Here is a 26,644-nt window from a genome sequence, read left to right on the forward strand (position 1 = left end):
ATTGAGGTTTGAAACTGAGTTGCCCTAGCATGTTCCAAACTAGATATTGGTGAATAAATGTTACTTGATGATGTCAACAGTTGTTTTCCATCATGAATTGAGGTTACATTAGGCATTTGTTATCTGGAATGGATTTATTCTGCTTTTTTTTTGTTATGAGCAAAAGCATTTGATCAAATGGCCATATTTTTGGGTGGAATCCTGTCGTAGCTGTATTGAAACAGCATAGTCAGAGGTGCAACTCATTCTTGAATGCAAGTCTTCATGATGGCAGTTGAATTGAACTGACTTAGAACTGTCTATTATGATGGTGAGGATCTTGAGTGGAAACTGAGTAGATTATTGACTTGAAGTTTCTCACAAACAGGTTTGTGAATAGTTCAGCTTTGCTTCAGCATTCTCATATAGGCTCTGTCTCCTTCCACCATCTATTTAATTGTCTTACCATCATTAACAATTAGATTCTTAAACTCCTTCAACTAGAGATAATCTTGATTCTCATGATAAAATCAATAGAATGTCAGGCTGTAAGAATACAGATAAATAAGATGCATTGCAACTAATTATGTGGCTCTGCTTATGGTCCATGGTGATGCTAGGACCAGTTTTGAGCTGTCAGATGAATCTGTCTCCATTAGTGTTACACAACATGATGGAGAAATCCTAACCTGACCAGACTCTACTGCTCAAATCTGTGGAGTTGAACTGGTCTTTTCTGTCACTCAGACTGAACTTTACTATGAATGTTGGCAGTATCCCAAGTAATTCTGTCTATATTGTGTTGGGGAGAGACCAAAATAAGCAACTGAGTTTAGGATTATTTTGCAGTAGCCTTCACTACGCTCTAATCCACTGTGGTTCAAAAACCAACAGTACAGGTTTCTTTAGAGTGAGGTTTTACTTAGAGGTTGACCATATTGTCCATTTACTTGAGAAACTGATATTTTTCCAAGGACTTGTCTTTTTTTTTGGTTCCTCTTTCTCATGACTAGATTTTATAAGTCTTTTTATATGATTTTGTATTTATGGGAAAGACTGATGTAAGGTTTTGACCCAAAATATTAACTACTCTTTTTCTCCACAGATACTGCCTGACCTGAGTTCCCCCACCCAGCAGCTTTTTTTTTCTGTGACTGTCGTTGTTCACTCAAAGTATGCAGTGATTTATTTTGCAGCAGAGTGTGTTGATTAATTATCAGCAGGGAAAGCCAAGTAATTAGTTGTAATGCATCCTGCCTTCTTGGCTGATAGCAGCCAATTTATCATGAACCATGTGACCTTGAACTGTAGTATTCGATTCCAAATGGCAATGGGATTGATGCAAGTTAGGATGTGAGGTACAAGTTTCTTAGCTACTAAACTTAGCAGAGATGGCTTGCCAGACAAATTTACATTGAAGTAGTTTGGGCTGGAGGTAACAGCAGCTTGGCAGGTTTCAACAACGATGGGCAATATTTTGGGAATAGAAATAGGTGGTCTTTCTAATGGATTGGATATGGCTTCAGGAGCTCATCTGGATTAGGATGAAGAGTTCAGTTTATCTTGAAGGGGAATTGAGGGATGAGGATGCAATTTATGGGTAGCTTGGATGAGTTGTAGTGTAATTTATTTGGTATACTGGAAGTAGGGTGAATAGTATGCTTGGTGTGAACAGCATGCTAATCAGGCAGGTTAGTTTGTACTGAATAAATGCTGAGCCAATTCATTTGTCCAAACAAGTTTTAATGACCGGGCAGCTGCTTCTAGCTTTTTCATCTCCCAAATGCTCACACATCAAGCACTTTGACTTCTCCATTCCACTCACTAACTCTAACCTTGCCAGGATGGGTTGCACTCCATTTACTTTGTGGCAATCCCATCCTACTCTTTGAACATGCAGACAAGGCAGTGCAGTTTTTGTTTGGTGGACTGACCACTACCTTGCAGAGGTCAGATGGCAGCTTTTGGAGACCACCTTTACCAAACCCTGCAACCTGACTGTACCAATGAACATGTGGTCACTATCTCCTGCATTGCCGTAGATCTATACTTGCCCCCATACTTGCAAATCTCATCAATTTTATTACCTACATTACTAATGTACACCCTGCTCTTAAATTCACTTAGTCCATTTCTGACACTTCTCTCCCTATTCTAGATCTGTCTCCATCTCATGAAGTAAACTACTGATATTTACTATAAGCTCACAGTTTCCCATGGCTACTTAGATTCCACCGCTTCCATCCTGTCGTTTGTAATTATGTAATCCCTTTGCCCAGTTTCTCATCTCTGCTGCATCTATTTTTAAGATGAGGTTTTCCATACCTGGACATCTGAAATGTTCTTATTTTTCAGGAAGTGTGGTTTTCTTTCTACTGTGGTTGGAGTCTTCTCTCACTTCCTCTGCTTCTCTGACTTCTGCCCTCCCACTCCTTCCTAATAGAACAAAGATAAAGTTCCCCTAGCCCTCACCTTTCACTTTGCGAGCCTCTACATCCAGCACATCATCCTTTGTCTTTTTTTTTACCAGTCACAACATGATCCCATGGCTATCCACAAGATCTCCCCACCTCTTTCTTCCTTTTTCATGGACCACTCTCTCCATGATCCCTCGGTCTGCTCATCCTTCCCACCCAGCTCCCGGACTTCTGCAACTGCATGAAGTGCAACACTTGTTTTTCTACTTCCTCCCTTGGCAATATCCAGAGCCTTAAATGGCCCTTCCAAGTGAGGCAGAGATTAATGTGAACCTTCTCCAACTTCACGTAGAGGAGACAGCAAAAGTCGTACATCAGTGAGTCCAAGTGCAGAATAGGCGACCTATTTGCCGGATACCTGTACTCTGGTCACAGTTGCTATCCCGAGTTCCCAGATGCATGTATTTCAATTCCCTGCCCTATTCCCATACCAACTTGTCTATCCTTGGCTTTCACCACTGCCACACACAAATTAGAGGAACAACACCTCATATTCCACGTGACTGAGTTGAACAATAAAGTTTTTATTTCAAGTAACCCTCACCACTGGTGTGCATTTTCACCATGTCCTCTCTTTCTGATCCTGTTCTGTTTTTATCAACTATCTGTAACCCCTTCCTCCCCCACTTACCTTTGCCAATGGTTGTCTCTATCCTGGCTCCGTCTACCTACTACACACACATTTTACTCACCTGTTTGCACCCTCTTCTCATCTTCTATCTACAGTAGCAGGCGTTTTGTTCCTGGTTATCAACCAGTTAGCTTTTTAGATCTTCGCTCTCCCCTTCTGTATTTTTTTTGTCTTCCTCCATTTAATACCATCCGCCAAGTATTCCAATTCTAAACCCTTCTCTTCTCCTACCTGACTCCATCTGCCTGTCATTCTTTACCCATTCTTGGTCCACCACAACCTCCTGCCTTACCACCCACCCAACCTCTCCTCTTGACCAGCTCCCTCTCCATTCTCAGTCCTGATGCAAGGTTTTAACCTGATACATCAATAATTCCTCGGCCCTCTCACAAATTCTGCTGAAGCTGCTGAGTTCCTCCAGCAGAGTGTTATCCTAAATCCAGCATGTGTGATCTTGTGTCTTCTGAAAGGTCATCAGTCTAAAATATTAACTTTCTCTTTCTCCACAAATGCTGTCTGACCTGCAGAATATTTCTAGCATTTTCAGCTTCAACAGTGATTTCCATTGGTTTAAAAACAAACTGCAAAAATCTCTATAATTGGCATTACACATGGAAAAATACTGTTACTGGAGACAAGCATACTAGGAATTGGCTGCACATCGTGGAAGAGCAATAAATAAGTTTACAATTTCCGGGCACCCTGGAAAGCTGTTAGAAACAAAGTTTCTGTGGAGCACAACAGAAAATGCTGGAAACATTTAATAGGTCAAACTCCGCCTGAAACTTGAAACACTTATTTTCTCACTTTTCCATTTCTGATGCTGCCTCTTTGATCTGAAGTGTTGACTTTGTCTCTGTGTCTTAGAGACTGCTTGACTTGTGGAGTACTTCAGGTGTTTTTCTGTTTTTGTTTAAAACTTCCTGTAGAGATATCTTCATTTTATGCTTCTATGCATGTTAAAAGTTGTTGTTAATATATATTGATACCAAGCCATTTATTACATTCTTTGATTCTTTTTGGATGTGGATTCTTACTTGCTGTATGCTGTACATGTCTGTGCATGCATTGATTTAAACCATTCCTGCTCTGCCATGTTGGGCATGGCCTTTTTGCCACGATGAGGCCACTCTCAGGGTGGAGGACTAACACCTTGTATTTAGTCTAGGTAGCCTCCAACCTGATGGCATGAAGTTTTGATTTCTCCTTCTGGTATTTTATTTTTCCATTTTCCCTTCCCAATCTGGACTCTTGCCTCTTCTCACCTGCTTATTATCTTCCCTGGTGCACCTCCTTCATGGTCCACTCTCTTCTATCAGATTCCCTCTTCTCCAGCGCCTTACCTTTCCCACCCATTTGGTTTCACCCATCACCCTCCCCCCACCTTTTTATTTTGGCATCTTCCCCCCTTCCTTTCGTCCTGAAGAAGGGTCTTGGTCTGAAATGTCAACTATTTATTCATTTCCATAGATGCTGCCTGACCTGCTGAGTTCCTCCAGCATTTTGTGTGTCACTTAATAGGTAACCAAGTACATGGGTATTGTAGTTGCTGAAAATACAGTATTTGCTTTATTCTTTACTTTTTAATCCCAGAACAATATATGCAGATATTTTCACATTGAAGAATCGTGTAATGTTTTACCTCCATTATTCTTTGTAGAATGAGTGTTATCTTCAATGTGGACCACTAGCTGTCTTTGTTATACTTATGTGTTGTACAAATATCATGTGTCTGTGTTGCAGAATGGTGGAAAGGTTGAGATTTTTAAATGGCATTTGGCACTGTGATAAACCTATGGATCTGTAATGTGGAATGAACAGTGGCAGGAAAATTAGGATTTTTAGATCTTATTATTTGGTTTATGGACCTTACTTTTATGTTGCTGAACGCAAATTTATAAATTCTGCTTAGTTCCTTCAGGGGACTGTAATAGTCTTAGTTGGTTAGGGTAGGAATGAAGTAATGGTTTCAAAATTAGTGGGAAATGTTCAACCGGAAAACTTTTAATTGATCATAACCCACAGACCCCTTGGTTAATGTTAGGGGTCCATAGCATGAAAAAAGGGTGGGGACCCCTGATCTTTAGGGCTGTGGCCCCCACTGCTTTAGAGACATAAGTAGTTTGGGAATACACAGGGGAAAAACAATTATGTTATTGTGTAGTGAAAATGTTTTTAAATTATCCCTCCTAAACCTGCAAGTATTCTTGGAAGGGCAGGAGAGAAATGGAAAAGAGAGATTTTAAAGATTAGCTTTATTTGTCACATGTACATTGAAACATAATGAAATGTGATCTGCCCAGCACAATGCTCACTGATCTGATTTGACACAAGCAACCCAAGTGTTGCTACACTGCTGGCGCCAACATGGTATACCCACAACTCTCAAACCCCAACCGTTGGAATGTGGGAGGAAACTGAAGCACCTGGAGGAAACCCACGCAGTCACAGAGAGAACATACAAACTCCTTGCAGATAGAAGGGAGAATTGAACTTTAATTGGTGGTCTCTGTTGTTGTGAAGTGATGCGTTAACCGTTACACTACCATGCCAATAACTGGGGAAGAAAGCAATGTGACATACTTACAAGTGTCCATAAAATACCACAGATTTTTGAGGGGAAAATAGAATTTTTTTTGTTTCTACAGTCTATTCCATCACTTAATATCAGAAACCACATTCAATCCCAATGGAGTTAGAAAATTAACCCCAAAGTACAATATTGAAAATCAGTTAAAACTTTCAGGAAGAGAGATGGTTAATTTTGATTCTCTTTTCAGATATGCCACCTGACCTGCTGAGTATATGCAGTGTTTTCTATTTTTATATAAAATGTATTTAGTATGATTCACCTGTCATAAATATTTTCAAAGGTAGCAGTGAGCTTCATGGTTCAAAGTTCTCTTGATAACAGGAAGATGTAATAAAGTGAATAAGTTGTTTATATGAGAACTGTTGATAGAAATGACTGAAAATGTTTGTGTAGTTGAATTGGAACTACGATTTTACTTAAAAAGAAAGACTGTTAATTTGTAAGAAGATTGTGGTTTAGCTGGGATGTCAGCTCCTAATGTGATGTATGCATTTTATTGTGCTCAATGCTTGGTTACCTTTGCTAATATTCCCATATCTAGCTGGTGTCAAATTTGCTTAATGTGCGTGTGGTATATTTTAGACAGTTTAGTGCTTTTAAACTGCTATGTAGCAAGGTATTGAATTTATGATTGCTGTCGTAATTTCAGATTTAAATGCCACAGTGGAAATAGTGAAATCTAGTGAATGCTTTGTCAAGACATGAAATAAAAACTCCCTGTGTTGATTTGTACTTTTTCTTGTAAAGAGATTTTAATGTATGTTAGAAAGGATATTATTGACTACTCATAGTGCATATTTGTCCAATTTTTTATGTGGTATACAAATGCTATCAATTGTAACGAGTGTGAATTCATGTTCTGGAAACACTTTTCCTTGCATAACTGACATTTGGAATTATTTAAATCCCCTTGTACTTTTTTTTTTGTAAATATCACACAAATATTTACATTCAGTATTGAGGCAAGTAACTGTAACGTGATTTAAAAATCACCAATATAAAAAAACCTCCAGTTATTAAGATCCTTGTGGTGCAGTGAATTAAGGGGCTGAAATGCTTATTTGCTTCTCTAGCAGATGAAATATAAAAATCTTCCATTTCTGTAGAAATTTTTATGAGAAATACAGATGTTAATGTTTTGGGCTAGTTCTTTACTGTGGTTTAAAGTAACATATGATATGACCATTTGCAATGTATAGCAGTGAGATGAAACTTTATGATTTTTTTTGCTTTTATACTTTTGCATCCAAGATGTCAAATAGATACACAAGTCTATTAATTACCATAGAGGTGTCCCCAGAAGCTGTAAAAGTAGAGATTTGAAAATGACATTTTATCATTTCATTTGAAATTGTTTTTTTTAAATGATATTAAAGCAGTCCTTTTGGAGAGGACTGTTTTCCTATATTGGCTAATGAATCACATGATTCAGGATGGGCAATTAAATGCTGCCTCAGTCTGTGATGTGAGCTGACAAACCTCCAGTTTATACAAAAACATCTGAGACTATGTAGTGGGTCCAGCAAGTTTTAGCAGATTCAGATATTAGCCCCTTATGGTAGCCTTCAGTGTAGCTGAATCAGAGAGAATGAATGCTCTGTCATGAACATTATTTCTGTTGTCATAGTTGTAGATGTAACAGCTTGAGGGTGAAGCTTGTTTAATAAAATTCTGCCAGTGGTCAAACACAAACTCTAGTGTTTGTTTCTTTAGTGTGATGAATGTACTGTCAGACAGCCTTATGAAATAGTTTTGTTTATTGCACAGTGAGGTTCATGAACTTTGATGTTCAAACAAAGCTTTATATTCACAGAATATTAGCTCTAATGGTCAGATTGGAGAGGAAGATGAGCCTCATTAGTAACCAGTTGTACATTTTATTTGAAGCTATATATTTCAAGTATCTTTTTATTTTCTGTCAGTTTTAAAGTGAGATTCTTAAGTGGAATCAAGTTGATGATATTCTAGACTCAGCAATGCCTTTAGAAATGTATTGTTTACCTTGGTACATTCTCAACTTAGCAGAGTATCAGAAATTAAACATCATTGTGAAAATAGCAATGCAACACATCTAAATACTATTAAACATTAATTATCTAGCTCCTACACTCTGCAACACAAAAAATGAGTTGTAGCTTGGGTAGACTTGTTACTAAGGTGTGGCATTTTCCTGTCTTCCATATTGTGAAATGAAGATTTTTTTAAAAAAGTTTTGAAATAATGAATGACAAGAAGTACTAATACAGCAATGCATTCATGTTGTTGTATAGGAAATGGTATGTGCAGATTTACATGCTCCATTTGACTCTATTTCTGATTGGCTACCATTTTTCTATTTTCTGTATTTTATACCTTCACCATTCCTTCACTACTTAACCCTCATGAGTTTGCTTAGTTGCTTCTTCCAGCTTTTCTCCTTGTGCTATTTGGTGTACTTTTATTTTAATCAGAAATGGCATGAATTTTGCCCAGATATTACTTATTGCTTGTAAGATGTAAATATATGTGGAATGCATTTGGTTCCTCTTTGAGCATTAGAGGACAATGTCAACTCTTTTGGATTAGAGGCAATAACTGGATAGTAGATGTGATATACCATCCATTCTGGTAGAATCATTGCTTGACAGTCCCAAATTAATGATATTTGTAGATTGATTGTCTATTGACTGGGAATTACTTTTACTCTTTTCACAATTAAGATCTGTAGTAGCAATAAAAGGAAGCTTTTGGATATATGTGCTTCCTTTTTCAGCATTGTGTAGGTAAAACAGGTTATGGGTTCATTAGATGCTTTATCGATCTCATGGGATACTGGATATTTCCTTTTTATTCTTTGGGTTTCACCATTTACAGATAGTAAAGTTGTTGCTATTCTTGTTACGAGTTGACTTTTTAGTTATAAAAGGATGCTGTAAAAATATTGCCTATATCATAAATTAAAGACATTTAATTATGAACCACTGTCTCCCCAGCCCTGGCAGCTATAGATTTACTAAATGAAAATATTTTTTTTAAAAAGCCCTTGTAGCTGGAATTCTGAAATAAGAAAACGGTGCTGGAAGCATGCATGTTAGGCAGCATATGTGGAAAGCAAAACAACGCTAATATTTCAAGTTGAAAATTTGATTTACTATTGCTATACTGGTCTATTGGAATGTTGCAAGCTTCTTGGTGAATTTAACATTGATAAGTAATCTATACTGACTATTACAGATTTTAAAAAATTGACTAATTACATGTTTTGATGTAACATTACCTTGTGATTTTCAGCATTAAAAAGTTTTGAATTGAGCTGAAGATCAATCCTGGTTGTCTTGACTTGCTGGCAAGAATTCTTTTAATTCCAGTGCATTTGGTGCATATCTTTGCAGATAGCAAGCAACTTAGCTTTGTGTATGCACGCATATTACAGTTTAATTTTATTGACTCTTTCTCACTGATCTCGTCGACTAAAGTGCCAAGGAAGATTGAAATAATCGAGGCATGAGCAGAAGGCGAGTGGGTGTTCAACACTGTCTGCCAGCCTTTCGGTCACTGCTGCCAGAGAAAGGTGTCTGCATGTGACAGTCTCTCTCCTACACAGACTGCAGCAGGTGAATGAAATTACTGAGGAAGAATGCTTCCAGATGAAAGCAGATGACGCCAATAACCCATAATTTTATGACTACCTAAAGTTCACAAGCTAGATGTCCCACTACGTCCAAACTAGCGAAAGAACTCGGGAGACAGCTAAAACTCCTGGTACATGGCTCCCAACATTCCAACAACAATACACATTTCTTAGACAGGATAGAAGACACAAAGACAGAAGAAGACGAAATCATGGTTTCTATCAATATCACTGCGCTGTTTACCTCAGTCAGCCTAGACCTGGCAAGAGAAACTGTGAAAGAACTACTAACAGAAGCTGAACGTGCAGCACAGACACTGAAACCAACAGCATAGGTGAGCTACTAAACCTTTTGTCTTTCAATGCATTTCAAGTTTGAAGGGGAAAATTTATGAGCAGCTCAAAAGAACGCCAATGGGATCACCAATACCTGGCTTTATTGGTGAGGTTGTTATGCAAAGGCTTGAAAAGATCGTGCTTCCAGTCCTCAAAATCAAACTTGGGTATGGTATGTAGATGATACCTTTGTTATACTCAAATGAAATGAAATAGAGGACTACTTAAACGAAAGCAACAACATATTCAGCAACATCAAATTTATTTTGGAAAGAGAAAGTAAGAACAAACTTTCATTCCTGGATGTACTTGTCATGAGGACAGGCGGTACATTGGAGACATCTGTTTACCGGACCAGGTGTTGAGCTACCAAGGCAACCATGCAGCCTGCCACAAGAAAAGCGCTTTAATTAAAAGAGCACAAGCACTGCAGCACCACTGAACTTCAGGCCAGGGAAGAGAAGCACTTTATTCAAAGAACTCTAGAACACCAGTTACCCACAGAATTTCATCAGGAGATGCTGATTAAGCAGAGAAAGTCATACACACCTTACTCAACAGGCATTGAAACATGTGACCTTGATATTCGGCAAGAATATATCAGAAATGACAGCTTGACTGTTTGAACCTCATGAAATTACAGTTATTCCCAAACAAACAGTGACTGTAAGGAAGCTTGTCTCAAGAACCAAGGTACTGTTAAAGACAACCAACAAAAAGATCACATCACATGTTTGAGACTGCAACAAGAACTACGTAGGCCAGGCAGGACACAAACTCTCAACTCGCTTACGAGAATACAAACTGGCAGTACAGAGACATGATCCATTGTTGCTGATCTCAATACATGAAGACCAAGAAGGACACCACTTTAACTGAGACACCGTGGAGGTTCTGGCGCAGGCAAGCAAGAGGCAGGCACAAGAATTTTTTTAGAAGTATGGTTCTTTTCTGTTAACTCCAAAAACAAACCGCTACAAACCCTTAAGAGCCAAAGAACCGAAGCCAATAGAATTGAAAGGTCAACTGAAGGGGTAACCAATCTGGACTGGGGCAAGCGAATGGGGGCCTATATAAATGCAAGTACTCCCAGAGAGAAACACCAACAACTACACACTGAGAATGTCACCTCGACTGGTGATGAAACACCTGCAAGCTAATTGCAGTGTACTCTGAGCTTGGCAACTTAAAGTCTCTGTCTCTCTGTCTCTGTCCCCCAGGAAGATGTCTACATTGGAATGATCCTTTTTCTTCCTCGATGCTTTCGGTGGATAGTGCTGGAGTCCTGAGTCTTGGGCAAGGTTTAATCAAAGTGGTTTGTGGATTGGATTGGATTGGACTCTAGTTCATGTTACGATGTGTTTCTGGTTGACTTTTTTTTTGCTATTTTGGGCAATTTTTGAATCGGGGTGGCCTGCAGATGATGAGCACTGAGCTGGACTGAATATGCCTGGTCTTTTTTGATTTTGTGTTTTATACTGTGTTTTTTCACTTGCTTTTTTAAATTTCCCGTTAGTGTGTTTTTTTTTGGTTTTTTTGTGTGTGCTGGGGAGAATGATTTGATGTTTTTCTTTGAATGGATTCCATGGTTTTCTTTGTTTTGTGGCACCCTGTGGGGAAAACGAATCTCAGGGTTGAATATTGTGTACATACTTTGATGTAAAGTACATTTATTATCAATAAAGTTAAACTATAGTAATATATTTTTTTGTCTTCCAGAAGATGGCATTTCCCTTTGGTTTTGCAGTTGTGTTTGTATGTTAATTAAAATGTGAAATCTTAATTTAAATGACTGCAATAGCTTCCTCTTATACTGAAAGTTCTGTGGATACAGAAATGCTGTACGTTTGATTTTTTTTTTTGTGCCCTCGTTCTGCTGGTGTGTAGAATCTTTCCAGCATTTTCTGTACTCCCAGAAGCGTATACAAAGACTATTTTCCCCAAAGACTTCCTGTTTATACATCTAGTCTGGTTGTCCTTAAAGATCCTAAATGAATCCAAACATTTCCAAACTGAGTAGCCCTGTGGATAATACAGCCCGATAATAGTTGTAAATTCTTCATACACTTTGTTAGTTTCCCTTTTTTATATTTCTTGCACCCCTTTTGAAAAATGTAGCAGCAGCAAAGATAAATAATAAATATAACAAATAAGAGAAAACATTGACTACTATTTTCCATAGATGCTGCCTGGCCTGCTGAGTTCCTCCAGCATTTTGTGTGTGTTGCAAGCAATAAATATCAGAAGGTGAAGAGTCCCTGAAAGTGAGTCCATAGGTTGTGGGAGCATTTCAGTGAAGGGGCAAGTGAAGCTGAGTGAAGTCATCCCTTCTGGTTCTATAGCCTGATGGTTGAGGGGTGATAAATGTTCCTGAAGCTCCTGTACCAACTTCCTGATGGCAGTAGCAAGAAGAAAACATGACCTGGGTGGTGGTGGTCCCTGATGATGGGCGCTGCTTTCCTGTAAGAACACTATGTAGATGTGCTCAATGGTGACTGAAATTTGAAGCAAAATCATCTTGAATGTGATGCATGCAACTTGACTATTGTAAGCCAACAGCTCAATAGGGTAACCTGAAATAATTGTTAGAACAACAGATTGGACTTAAAAGTTACACAACAATGCAGAGTAATCTTCAAAACTATTGCTCAAAGATGCACATCTTCAGATAAGGTCTTTGAGAAAGAGGATACAAACTGAGGCTATGCAAATGGGAGAGAAGCTGATTTCTTTTCACAAATGTGTGGAATGAGCTTCCTGTAGAAGTAGTAGAGGCCAGTTCAGTTGTGTCATTTAAGGTAAAATTGGATAGGTATATGGACAGGAAAGGAGTGGAGGGTTATGGGCTGAGTGCGGGTAGGTAGGACTAGGTGAGATTAAGAGTTCGGCACGGACTAGGAGGGCCGGAATGGCCTGTTTCCGTGCTGTGATTGTTATATGGTTAAATGTAAGAGTAAGGCACCATATAATTTTAAACTCCAGGTTGATATTGACTGAGGCTACGTCCACACTAGAGCGGATAAATCCGTAACTGAAGCTTTTTCTTTTCATTTTGACACTCTGTCCTGACAGAAAAGCTCCACTAAGTATAAAGGTTATATAATGCATGAGTTGAAAGGTTGATTCTCATCAAGTACAACTGACCATATTGCTCTGCTTACCAAAGGTGAGCAGAGGAGCAGGTTGTCCCAGGAAAATTTCAATGGGGAAGAAAGACTTTTGAATAGTACTGTTGGGAAACATCTGATGGTGATTCTCCTACTTCCAAATCTCTTACTATCTTTTCCTTCAGTTAGTCCTGACGAAGGGTCTCGCCCGAAACGTCAACAGTGCTTCTTCCTGGCCTGCTGCGTTCCACCAGCATTTTGTGTGTGTTGATGGTGATTATATTTGACAGCTTCCAGATAAACGGAGCTCTTTCTCAAATATTTTTTTAAAAGGGAACAAGGGATTAAAAAAAAAATCCTGCTTTAAAAAAAATGTTTTCTGTTATGTCTGTGGTTTACCTTCTATCTCTAAATGCCCTGAAAGGATCATGATGAACCTTACTAAACTCTTCCATTATAGTCTCTAGGTATTCCTTATTCTATTGCCAGGGTGGAATCACCAGAGCTGTCAGCACATTGGAGTACAGGCTAGAGGAAGTAGATTTTGATGTTCTCATCATTAAGTTAAGACTTCTTGAGGTGTCTAGGCACTAGGTCACACCCAGACAAGGAACCCATTTGTTTATTGTCCCGATACCTCCATCTGATGAATCACTGCTCCTCCATGTTGAGTGACGCACAAAGGAAGCACTGAAATTAGTATAGACACTGAATGTTTTCTGGGTGGGGTGGGAGGGAGAAGAACTTAACTGTTAGAGTGGTCATTTAGTGGGTAGTAACTGCAACATTCACAGTAAACCAATCTGACCTTATCCTCGTCTGACAAATGTACTGATCGATGGTAACATTTTTAGAAGTGACTACTGCAAAGTCCTTGTGGAGACAGAGTTTCAGCTTCTCACTATGTGCAGTTCGCATTATGTTGCGTGGTACTCTAATTGTGCTAAATGTGATGGATTGAGAAGTGCTCTCGAAGCTCAAAACTGGACATCCACAAGTTATTTTGCAGCTTCATCATTTGCAGAAAGATGCACTATCACAATCTGTATCCTTGTGAACCAGTGTATCTGTAATGCTGCTACTGCTATCAAGCTGGGCATCAACCATAGTTCAGTGACAAGTGCCAATTGATATGCTGGCAGAAGCTCCAGACTTTGCTTTGAAAAAAAAATGAGGTGGCATCCCAGTAAATCTGCAACAAGATGTAACAGAGCTGCGTTCCACCAGCATTTTGTGTGTGTTGCTTGAATTTCCAGCATCTGCAGATTTCCCCATGTTTGTGTAACAGAGGAAGGGTTTCGGCCCGAAATGTCAACTGTACTTCTTCCTATAGATGCTGCCTGGCCTGCTGCGTTCCACCAGCATTTTGTGTGTGTTGCTTAAATTTCCAGCATGTGCACATTTCCTCCTGTTTGTGTAACAGAACTAAGTACTTTCGCAGCAAAAAAAAATCAAACTGAAGCTCTTTTGTCTGGTTGTGAATGGTCTTGGACAATTAAATGGTTAGAGAGGAAAAGGAAACTTCAAGAAAATCTCTTTTGGAAATTATGGCAGAGCTTATAATGTCAGAACAGTGAGTTGCTGGTCTCTGCTCTCGTTGCAGGAGTGATCTCTCCCCCCGCCCCTCTCCCCCACGTAGGAAGAGACTGTCTAAGATACCGAAGTGCTGAGTACATTGTTTTGATGGACTGTAGATTGGGTTCTCTTGGGGGGGGGGGGGGTGGTTTCTGCTATTGCTTGCATGGTTGGGGGGGTGGGGCATCAGTGCTTTTGCTGGCAGGAATGTGGGGGAGGGGTTGTGCTTTTGCTGCTGCTTGTGCAAAAGGTGGAGGATTTGGGGCTTCGCTGCTTCTATCATTCATCCTATGGGGGTTCTTGTTTCGTGGATGTTTGTGAAGAGTAAGAATTTCAAGTTTATATACAGTATACATTCTCTGGTATTAAAATGAACCCTTGAGTGCCAAAATCAAGCTGAAGCATTTGTGTCAATCCTCACCATCAGAAAAACAATTTCTACTTGTACCTGAAGTTGTTGAACTTTATAGTGTAGGAAATGTTCTGAGTAGTATAGTTATACACTATTTGAGAGTAAAGAAACTGGGTTGATGTGGTAATCACTCACATAAAACAAATACCCATTATGTTGACCAGTTCCTACTTGTGTTTTGCTGAAATTAATACCACCCAAGTGCCTTTTGCTCTTCATGCCCTCAGGACATCCACCTACTTTTCACAGTAAACAAATTAAGTTTGAAGCAGAAAGTTTATGAATAAATATAGTAGCTAATGGACAAGATTATTTGAGGATAATGCATTTTTTAAATTACCCGAAGAATTACCTGCTCTAACCAGTGGTGAAGAATATTTTTTGTCAATCTGCATATGCCATTTGACTTTGATTAATGTCTGATTTGAATACTGGCAAATCCACCAAGATAGCAGTCTCCAATTGTTAATGTTATTGATGAACCACAGAAAACATACTATCCAGATGCATCACAGCTTGGTATGGCAACTGCTCTGCCCAAAACTGCAAGACGTTGCAGAGAATTGTGGACATAGCTCAGTTCATCATGAAAATCAGCCTCTCCCATAGACACTACTGATACTTCCTACTGTTTCAGGAAAGACACAAACATAATCAAAGACTCCTCCCATTGATATTATATCATCTTTCTCCTTCCTTTTGGCAAAGGATATAAAAGACTGAATATACACCACCAGGCTCAAAGAGAGCTTCTATCCCACTGTTATAAGGCTCTTGAACTGACTTCTTGTATGATAAAGATGAACTCTTGACATTGCTATCTACTTTGTCATGACCTGTGAACCTTATTGTCTACCAGCATTGCATTTTCTCTGTAACTCCCAACAATATAATTTGCATTTTTCAATTGTTTTCAGTTTTGTATTATCTTGATGTACACGTGTTTTGAAATGATCTGCATGGATGGCATGCAATACACGTGACAATAACCAATTGCCAAATGTCAGTTTGTTAGAGATCAAATCCCAAAGTGTTGCTTGAAGTTTCAAAGTTCTGACTTTGTGATAATACTTTGGCCAAAATAAATATTCTGGGCTATAAACACAATTTGTGATTTAACCTGTCTGCATTTTTTTCTTTTTGCTCAGTAATACTTGGTGGTCTTATTCCCAGCTGCTCAGAATAGGAGACTGGCCAGGGAGAGGATAAAAATGGGAAAGCTGGAAGGGTGACAGTTTATATGTTATTTTCTACTTTTTTTGAGAATTTTCTGTTTGATCATTATTCTGAGTTCTATTCCTAATAAATAAGGCACACATATGATGTTAGAATAATCTAGCATTGAACTAAGCAATAGGTAACCCTTCTCATAGTAGCACTTCGGGCAAAACTGCATTTTTAGCTTGTTCTGGTGTACCGCAATAGTGCTTGTATTTTATTACGACATGTTTAACAATGAAAGCTTTGGTTGAGAGAGCATGTATAAAATGTAAAATTTCTAACTCCAAGGGGTTTGTCCCATGTTGTGGGAAAGTATCAATAATGATCTGCTTGCATGAGTTGAATTGTTGCCTTTATTTTTGTGAAAATTGTCTTTCCTCTCCTTACTATTAAGCAGGAGTTCATCTTCATTCTTGCAAACATTTCACAGCATAATATCATGGTTTATTTAGCAACTTCAAAATGTTTTGTGCAGTAATCTCTGACACTTTAGTGAAAGAATACTAGCTCCCATTGAATGTCTTGCTCATTGTCACTTGCTTTTAAGTGGAATACAGAAGAGTGCCTATTTTCCAGAGCTATCTATACAAGTCCCATTTGTTTGTCTGTTGGATATATTACAAATGTACCAGAACAGCTTTGAGGTTTTGTCTTTTTGTTTTCTTCCTATTGTATGAAAGAGTAATACTCCCTTTCTTGCTGTTAACACTAATAAAAGTAGGGCACCATTCTGTTGTGATTAAACCTGTTTGGAACCAGTATTGCTGCTGGTGTACATTCTTGATTAATGTCTAACAAATGAGAGGTTTTACCATCACAGTTTAAATTGTATCATTGAGGTATGTGAATAAGGAGCTAGAATTTACACTAATTATCCCCATCGTAGATTACCTTTACCTGTAGAAAAGTTAATGTAACAGATGCCTGTACTTTCGTTAGTTTAATACTGACCAGAAGTTATTGTGTACTGAATTTGTTGGCAATACTCAGGAGCCCTTCCTTTTGACCTTGTTATGATTGATACTGCATATTGAAGGAAATAGCTTGCTGAAGGAGGAAGTATCTAACCTAGTTTAAGCTGGCAGACGTTGAGTGTTTCTCTTTATATTGTCACTTTAAACTATATAAATAAATCTGTTGGACTTGTATGTGTAATAGGGTCCAGATAGTCTTTCTTTTCTGTTGCAATCTCTTATTAATTGAAACCTGCTAAGGAGGAGGAACATAATAATGAGTTCCTATTGAATGATAAATGTTGAGAATTATGTTATATCGTCTTTGTCCTTAAATGTATTTGGAGTATGTAAGTGTAATCAATGAGTTTTTGGCTTGATTTGTGTGCAATTTATACCTAAATTAATTTTTGAGATTTAAAACTATTTAACCATGTACTTTAAAGTAGAATATTTTTGACACAAGTATTATTATTAATAATAATGCAGGATTTGGGCATCATTGCCAAAGGTGACATTTAGTGGACATCTCTAATTAGTCTTGTAGTGATAATCCAGAGCCTTGAAGTCTTGGAATCTTTCTGAATGTAGGTATATCCCAGAGTTATTCAAAATTCAAGTTTATTTATCATGTGTATATCGGAACATAAAGTGCAATGCATCCTTTGCAATAACAACCAACACAACCAAGGGTGTGCTGGAGGCAGTCTGCAAATGTCACCACACATTCCTGTGTCGACATAGCATGCTCACAATGCTTTGCAGAGAAACACAGAACATAAGCAACAAAAGCAAAAAGAGCCCTGTTCCTCCCACCCACCCATGCATATACAGTTATTAATTTATATAATTTATATGAATAGCAATTGAGTTTATTGGACAGAGAATTCCAGAAACCTAATGCTATAAGTGACAGAGGAACAATGAGATGATTCAGATGCTGGAAATCTAGAGTAACACCCTCAAAACGCTGGAGGACCACAGCAGATCAGGTGACATCTATGGAAAGGCATAAAGAGTCAACGTTTCAGCAAGACCCTTCATCAGAACATCTTGTGAGGTGTTTCCAAGTTCATTAGCAAAAGATGAATCAATTGCTATTCATCTTAGGAACCGTGCAGGTTTCTGAGATGCTGTCAAAGGAGCCAGGGTAAATAACAGCAGTGAATCTTGAGTAGTAGATTGATGATGGGGAGAATGGTTGGATTGTGGAGAAGATCAAATATTTGGTGAGGGGTTTGATCCTAGATTTTGGTGAGTTTGTTGGAATTGCGATTGTTCAAACAAATGAAGATTTTCTGCAAGGGAGCAACATGGCCTCTGTTGTTGTGTGGACCAGGCCTTTATGCTTCAGCATTACCTGTTGCAGCCACCTGGGGAGGAGACACTGGAGGTGCTCTGGAGTCCATGTTGGTTTGGGGGTTGGCTCCTCCTCACTGTTTGCTTGATGGAAGAGAAACTGGATTGCATTTATCTGCAGCTGCATTGGTGGTGATGAACCGTTGTGTGCGTGTTCTTGCAGAAACATAGCTTCAGGATAACATCACAGGCACAATCAATCTTCAGGACGTGCCACCCAGAGACTTGGGCTAGAGCATATTTGGTGTGACTGTGTTTTTCTGCTATTGTGTTATGTGCTGTATGTGACAGTTGGTACTGTGTTTTGCATTTTGACCCTGAAGGAATGCTGTTCTGTTTACCTTTATTATTCCATCGCACTCCCTGTAGGCTTTTAGATGATTGGCTTCTGGCATAGAAACATGAGACATTTTGCATCAGGGTATTCATTTGGATTATTTATGCATCTAGTCCACTTCTTGTTTGGTTGTACGTTGTTATTATAGTAAAACCCCTTTTAATTTGGCATGCTCAGATCTTTTAGTGCAGAATGAGCAGATTTTCTGAAATATTGATCTTATTTTGTTAATGCTCCATCACATATTTATCAAACTTTAAATACTGCACTGTAGTATAATAAATTTTCCAATGAACCTGTTAAGTTTATAGGGATTGCCCACAACAAATCAAGTAGAGTATGGTGGGATCTTTTGAAATAAAAGGAAAGGCAAAATCACCTGGTGAGTCAGATGCCTAATTTGGATTTTTGAATAGTTGGACAGTGGGATAATTAAGTACTACATCATCTGTTAAGATAAATAAATGCAAAATTCATTTAGAACTTTTCTGCAGTTTTACAATTACGGGGAATGTAGGTAGGGTTAATCATTGTTTCATAATACCATACTAATGTTTAATGTTTACTTTGAAGCATTGAGTCACCAAACACAAATAAACAGAGTTCTATCCATTAATTGTTAGGTAGTAGTCATCCTTAAACCAAAGCAAGAAATACTTCAGTGGTGGAGAGATTTGGGGAGAGAAGTCGTGTGATCCACCCAAATATGCAACACTTACTCTGTCTTGGATCAAATTACTAGTAGCGTAAGTGCCAAAATGTTCCTTTTTAAAAAAAAAAGTAATCTATTTGATTTTCTTCTGAATTATGTATCAACAAAAGAAATCTCTCAATCTCTGTAAAAACAAACTGGAACCTGTCAAAAACACATTCATGATGCATTTATTCTATTATCTTTAAAATTTTTGGATCATTCTCTGTTTTAAAGGCAAAAACAAACCTAACTTTATTGTCTTTCCACTGCTGACAAAGCAGTGGGTATGAGGCCTGACTCAGTAATACAGGAATGAGTGAGTTCCAGATAAAATAGCTGTGGTCATACTCCAAGGAAAACTTGTGGTTTCTCATGGTCCACAGCTGTTTAAGATTGTGCTACCACACTCTTAAATGAAGCTTGTCCAACTATCTCATTGGCAATGAGGTTAGCAGCCTGGCAGGAAAAATATATACACTTTTCTAGAAGATGGAGTTGAACTTGAGTTAAAAACATTTTGCTTCTAAGGAATATAAATCTCATAATCAATATAAATATTGTTCAATATAGTAGTCGACAGGATTTCCAAGCATCATACCCTTATTAAGTAATGTACTACCAATCACGTACATGGATTTCTATCCATTTCTGATGGCATTTATTTGTTAAATGTAGGGTTTTTTTCTCTTCTGTATTCCACTGTTCTGCTTTTCCTGCATACCAAACTTTGATGGTTATAGCTGTACCTCTGCACTGCTATAATATAATTTCAGATACACATGGATCCTGATATGATTCCGAAGTTTACTGACGCAAGCTGCTTCTCCTTAGCAGTCTTGCATTGTTAGGCTTGGCGCAGTATTCTTTCAAACTATTAAGTAAGCATGTATTCAAATTCCAGATGAAACATGAGGACGTCATATCAGAAACTTATGGGTGAAATTAAAATAAAGGGTGATGATGTCAATAGTGCCACAAATATTTAATTTATTTTAGCCATTAACAAAATAAGCATCTCACATTTTACTTGAGGGTACAGTAGTTGGGTTTCAGGTTTTGTACAAAAACTTCTCAGTCTTGTTTTTCTATGATGTAACAGCAAGCAGAATCAATTTTTTGAAATTGTATATGCTGGTGTTAAATTCAAATTTAGTTCACTAACATAGCAATGCAAAGAATCGAGTTACACAGTTGCTCTAGTGAAATTTCAGTAATTGCAATGTTACTATAGTCGATCATAGCAAAATCTGACATTCAGAGCTTTGTTACAAGTGATCTATGTGTTTTTTTTTTAAATTCAGAATTTTAGACTCTAAATTTGAAGCATAGAAATGAGCCCTTTGGCCCACCACAGCCATGCTGCATTATGCCCACCACTCTAATCCCATGTATCCTTTTAACACTGTACCAAAAGGTCCATATTCCTCCCTTACCTGCCTGTTCACTAAACAATTACCGTCAACAGATCACTTGCAATACTAGAGGACCGTCAAGAATGCCGACCGTGCTATTCCACGCCCTCACTTCGGGGAATTCTGATCACCTGGCTGTACTTCTACTCCCTGAGTACAATTGATTTTACCAACAATTATACCAGTGCCTAAGAAGAATAAAGGGAGCTGCCTTAATGACTATTGCCCGGCAGCACTCACTTCGACAGTGATGAAATGCTTTGAGAGGTTGGTCATGACTAGACTGAACTCTTGCCTCAGCAAGGACCTGGACCCACTACAATTTACCTCTCGCCACAATAGGTCAGCAGCAGATGCAATCTCAATGGCTCTTCACATGGCTTTAGACCACGTGGACAACACAAACACCTATGTCAGAATGCTGATCATCAACTATAGCTCAGCTTTTAATACCATCATTCCCACAATTCTGATTGAGAAGTTACAGAACCTGGGCCTCTGTACCTCCCTCTGCAATTGGATCCTCAACTTCCTAACTGGAAGACCACAATCTGTGTGGAGATAACCTCTCCTCCTCACTGATGATCAACACTGGTTCACCTCAGGGGTGGGTGCTTAACTCACTGCTGTACTCTCTATACCCATGACTGTGTGGTTAGGCATAGCTCAAATAACTATAAATTTCCTGATACAACCATTGTTGGTAGAGTTTCAGATAGTGAAGGATAGTCTCAGATAGTACAGGAGTGAGATATGCCAACTAGTGGAGCGCTGTCACAGCAACAACCTGGCACTCAATGTCAGGAAGACGAAAGAGCTGATTGTGGACTTCAGGAAAGGTAAGATGAAGGAACACATACTAATCCTCATAGAGGGATCACAAGTGGAGAGAGTGAGCAGCTTCAAGTTCCTGGGTGTCAAGATCTCTGAGGATCTAACCTGGTCCCAACATATTGATGTAGTCATAAAGAAGACAAGACTGCAACTATACTTCATTAGGAGTTTGAAGAGATTTGGTATATCAACAAATACACTCAAAAACTTCTATAGATGTACTGTGGAGAGCATTCTGACAGGCTGCATCACTGTCTGGTATGGAGGGGCTACTGCATAGGACTGAAAGAAGCTGCAGAGGGTTGTAAATTTAGTCGGCTACATCTTGGGTACTAGCCTACAAAGTACCCAGGACATCTTCAAGGAACTGTGTCTCAGAAAGGCACCATCCATTATTAAGGACCTCCAGCACCCAGGGCATGCCCTCTTCTCATTGTTACCATCAGGTAGGAGCTACAGAAGCCTGAAGGCACACACTCAGCAACTCAGGAACAGCTTCATCACCTCTGCCATCTGATTCCTAAATGGATATTGAACCCTTGAACACTACTTCACTTTTTAAAATATATATTATTTCTGTGTTTTGCATTGTTTTCAATCTATTCAATATACGTATACTGTAATTGATTTAGTTATTTCTTATTATTTTATTTTTTTCTATATTATGTATTGCATTGAACTGCTGCTGCTAAATTAACAAATTCCATGACACATGCCGGTGATAATAAACCTGATTCTGTTGATGTGCCCTTCTAAATGTTTAAATGTTGTAATTGTAATTGCTTTCTCCACTCCCCTTGCAGTGTGTTCCAGGCACCTATCATTCTGTATATATGCCTTGTAAATCTCCTTTAAACTTTCCCTCTCTCAGCTTAAAGCTATATTCTCTAGTAATTGAACCTTTGGTAATTTTATCTGAATTTACCACTTCCTCTTGCAGTGCATTTCAGATAGCAACTATTCTATTTAAATGTATCTATGTAATTCAATTTAAAACTCCTTCCTTTCACCTTAAATCAAATTCCTTTTGTTTTTGATACATGAGAAAAATATTTTGATTATCTACCATATCTAAGCCTTGCCTAATCTTACTTTTATCAGATCATTCTTCTTCCTCCAGTGCTCCAGGGAAATCAAGCCTAATCCCCCCAAACTAAAGTCATCCAATCCAGTCAGCATCATGGTGAATATCTTCTGCACTCCCTAGTACAATCACATCTTTCCTCTTGTGTGGTGATGAGAACTGCACACAATACTACAAGTATAACATAACCAGAGTTTGTAAAGTTAGAAAGTAACATTCCAATTCTTGTGTTCTATGCCCCAATCCACGAAGACAAGCAAACCATAAGCTGCCTTCACCATGTTATCAAAATGTTTTGGCACTTTCAGGAAACGATAGACTTGGAATCTAAGTTTCCCTGGTTATCAACATTCTTTTGTGCCCTCTTTTTGACTTTCCAAAGCTCTCCATCTGATCTACATCCTGCTGTAATCATTCTCAACATTCCTTTCTTTCCTCAACACCATCAGATTTTGTCATCTGCATACTAACTAATCGTATCTCCTATGTAACACTGGAGAACTGTTTATTTGAAGTAGAAAAACCTGTATAGCAAAAACATTTTTAAAAAACTCTAACTTGTATTTCACCACTGAGTGTTTTAGACTTTACGTGGTATTAGAACATAGAACATCACAGCTCAGTACAAGCCCTTCGGCCCACAATGTTGTGCCAACATTCTAACATACAACAAGGTCAATCTTGCCACCACCTTCCTTCTCTCCCCCCCCCCCCACCCCATTTTATCATCCATGTAAGAATCAGAATCTGGTTTAATATCACTGGCATATGTTGTGAAGTTTGTTTTGTAGCAACAGTTTAGTGCAAAACGTTTTTTTTAAAAAACTGTAAATTACAATAAGAAATAAGTAGTATTTAGATCATCGGGGTTGCTCTTCCCGCCATTACAGACATTTACACTACACGCTGCATCCGCAAAGCAAACAGCATTATGAAGGACCCCACGCATCCCTCATACAAACTCTTCTCCCTTCTGTCATCTGGGAAAAGGCGCCGAAGCATTCGGGCTCTCACGACCAGACTATGTAACAGTTTCTTCCCCCAAGCTATCAGACTCCTCAATACCCAGAGCCTGGACTGACATCAGCCTACTGCCCTCTACTGTGCCTATTGTTTGTTATTTATTGTAATCACTGCACTGTTTTGTGCACTTTATGCAGTCCTGGGTAGGTCTATAGTCTAGTGTAGTTTTTTCTGTGTTGATTTACGTAGTTCAGTGTAGTTTTTGTATTGTTTCATGTAGCACCAGGGTCCTGAAAAACGTTGTCTCATTTCTACTGTGTACTGTACCAGCAGTATTGGTCGAAATGACAATAAAAAGTGACTTGAGGGACTTCCGGTAAGATGGCGATTGTTTAGCTGCTCCGAACTTTTGTTCCGTTACTGTTGCTACCTTTGCACTAAATGTCTCCATTTTTTAAACCTTAGTTAGGAATTATTTCGGTATCTCTTACTTGCCTGTGAATATATCTAACTTACAATGTCTAGCAAGAGTTCTAAATCCGGGAGAAAAGAAACTATGACCGCGTCGGACGAGACGCTGGTTGCGCTGGGAAAGCTCCGAGACGAAATCTTAAAGGAATTTAAAACCGCTTTCAAACAGTTAGAAGACAAACTGGATCGGATCAACGATAAAGTGGACAAACATGCTGAACACTTATCTCGCATCGATTCGACTTCTGAAGATTTAGAAAGTCGTGTTCGATACTTGGAGACTCTCTGTTCCAGCTTAGAGGAAAAATCTAATAAACTTCTTTCCAAAATGGTGGATCTCGAAAATCGTAGCAGACGCTGCAACATCAGAATTCTGGGAATACCAGAGGTGACTGAAAAGGGACCAACCACGAAGTTTTTCGCCGAGTTTCTCTGTGAGTTATTCGGGAAAGATTTGCTTCCGAAGCCGCCCGTGCTCGAACGGGCCCACAGGGTTTACGTTCCCCCCCGGAATTCTGGGTTCCCGTCCGCGACCAGTAATCTTGAGTTTCCATCAATACCAGGTAAAACACAGTCTGATTATGGAGGCACGTCGCAGAGGCTCTTTTTCTTTCCAGGATACAACCATTCGCTTTGTGGAAGATTTTGCACCCCAGACCTTAAAGATGCGCGCTGAGTTTAAAGGCGCAATCAAAGTGCTTTTTGATCGTGGTTTCAAACCTTCTCTTCATAACCCTGCTGATCTACGAATCAAGCTTAATACCGGGGAATTCAAGTGGTTCAAATCAGCAAAGGAAGCTGAAGCGTTTGTGGCAAGTCTTCCGGCTATCCAGTCATCTTCGGAATCTGATTGGACCTCCTAAAATGGTGGATAAGTACTCCTCGTAGTAAAATTACTTTCTCTGGACTCGGAATTCACTTGAATCACTCAGACATTATTCATTGAAACTTTAAGGGCTGTTGACAATCTCTCCCGGGATTTGGTGTGTGTGTAACCTATCTTTATTCTTGTATAACTTTACCTACAGAGTTCTACAACTAATTCTAACTTGTTTTGGAGGTTCGAAGTCTTTAGTGAAGGCCTCCCTGTTTGTCGGTTCACAGTTCAATTGCTGATTTATTTTTCCTTTGCTTTAAATATTTATTTATTTTATCTTTTTCTTTTCTTCACCCCTTTTTTCTAATCTCTGAATTTTTCTCTCCCTTCTCTGTAAATGGTTGATAAATACTCGTCTTGAATTTATAATTTTCCCCTTCCCCTTTTTTTCTTTTTCCATCTTACCTTTTTTTTTCCCCTTTCTCTTACTTTATTCTTCTATAATTTTTCGCGGGTAGGTTAGTTTTGGTTTTCTTCCGATATTCTCTGTATTAAGTTGTATATTTCTGCGGAAGGTGTTCTAATCTGTAGTTATGTTTTCTAGTGCATAAACTAGTTATTATTTGCTATAGTATTTATACGGAACTGTTGTTAATGACACAGATCTGGAAGTTGTATTTGGGTTAATTTTTTTGGTAGAGCTAGCTACTTGTTTTGGTAGCCGTCTAGTTTTGGGTTGTGCGGGTGGGATGAATTTTCCAATTCCAACATCTCTTTATTGCTTAGGACATGTTTATATTTTGACCTTGCGAATCTATGTTTACATCTCTGCTCCCAGACTGCTATTGTACTGCTTGATTCTTTTATATGCCTGCTGCCTTTTATGCATTAGTAATTGATAATGGCTAGTGCACTTAAATTCGTGAGCTGGAATGTAAAGGGACTGAACCACCCTGTTAAAAGGAGGAAGGTATTCGCACATATTAAACAACTCAAAGCTGACATTGCTTTCCTCCAAGAAACTCATATTCATTGTTTTGATAACTCCCGGCTTCTGTCAAAGTGGGTGGGTCAGCATTTTCATTCATCCTTTGCCGCTAAAGCTAGGGAAGTTTCCATTCTTATTAACTCAAATATTCCTTTTGAACTCCATAATAAAATATCTGATACAAATGGCCGTTTTATTATTGTTTCTGGTAAACTATATAACACTAAAGTTGCACTAGCAAACCTGTATGCCCTCAACTTTGATGATGTTAACTTTTTTGAACGGTTTTTTTCCTCACTACCAGACTTAAACTCATACTCTCTTATACTGGGTGGTGACTTCAACTGTTGGTTGGATCCTAAACTGGACCGATCGTCCTCTGTTACCAGATCACCTACTAAATCTGCCTTAGCTATTCAGTCGTTTCTCTCTAATTTTGGTACTTCTGATATATGGCGTTTCCTCCATCCTACGGAGAGAGATTATTTTTTCTCACATGTTCACCATACCTTCACTAGAATTGACTATTTCTTACTCGATAACCAACTTATCCCATTTGCCCACTCTTGTGACTATCAGAGTATACTGATCTCTGACCATGCCCCAATTACCCTCTCTCTGAACTTTCCTGGTCTCCCTCAGAGGAACAAACACTGGCGGTTTGATTCAACTTTACTATCGGATGATGATTTCGTAAAATTTATTAAGGATCAGATAACCTTTTATTTTAGCACTAATACATCACCTGAAGTGCCATCCCAGATTGTCTGGGATGCCATGAAAGCATATCT

At 38.6% G+C, this 26,644-nt stretch overlaps 1 protein-coding gene across 3 annotated transcripts in view; it reads left to right on the top strand.

Annotated features, from left to right (window-relative positions):
- fnbp1l (formin binding protein 1-like) overlaps positions 1–26,644 on the top strand; it is a 154,906-nt gene that overhangs the window by 36,321 nt on the left and 91,941 nt on the right. The window lies entirely within an intron of this gene.

The sequence above is a fragment of the Hemitrygon akajei genome, chromosome 12 (genome assembly GCF_048418815.1).
Source record: "Hemitrygon akajei chromosome 12, sHemAka1.3, whole genome shotgun sequence".
Lineage (NCBI taxonomy): Eukaryota > Metazoa > Chordata > Chondrichthyes > Myliobatiformes > Dasyatidae > Hemitrygon > Hemitrygon akajei.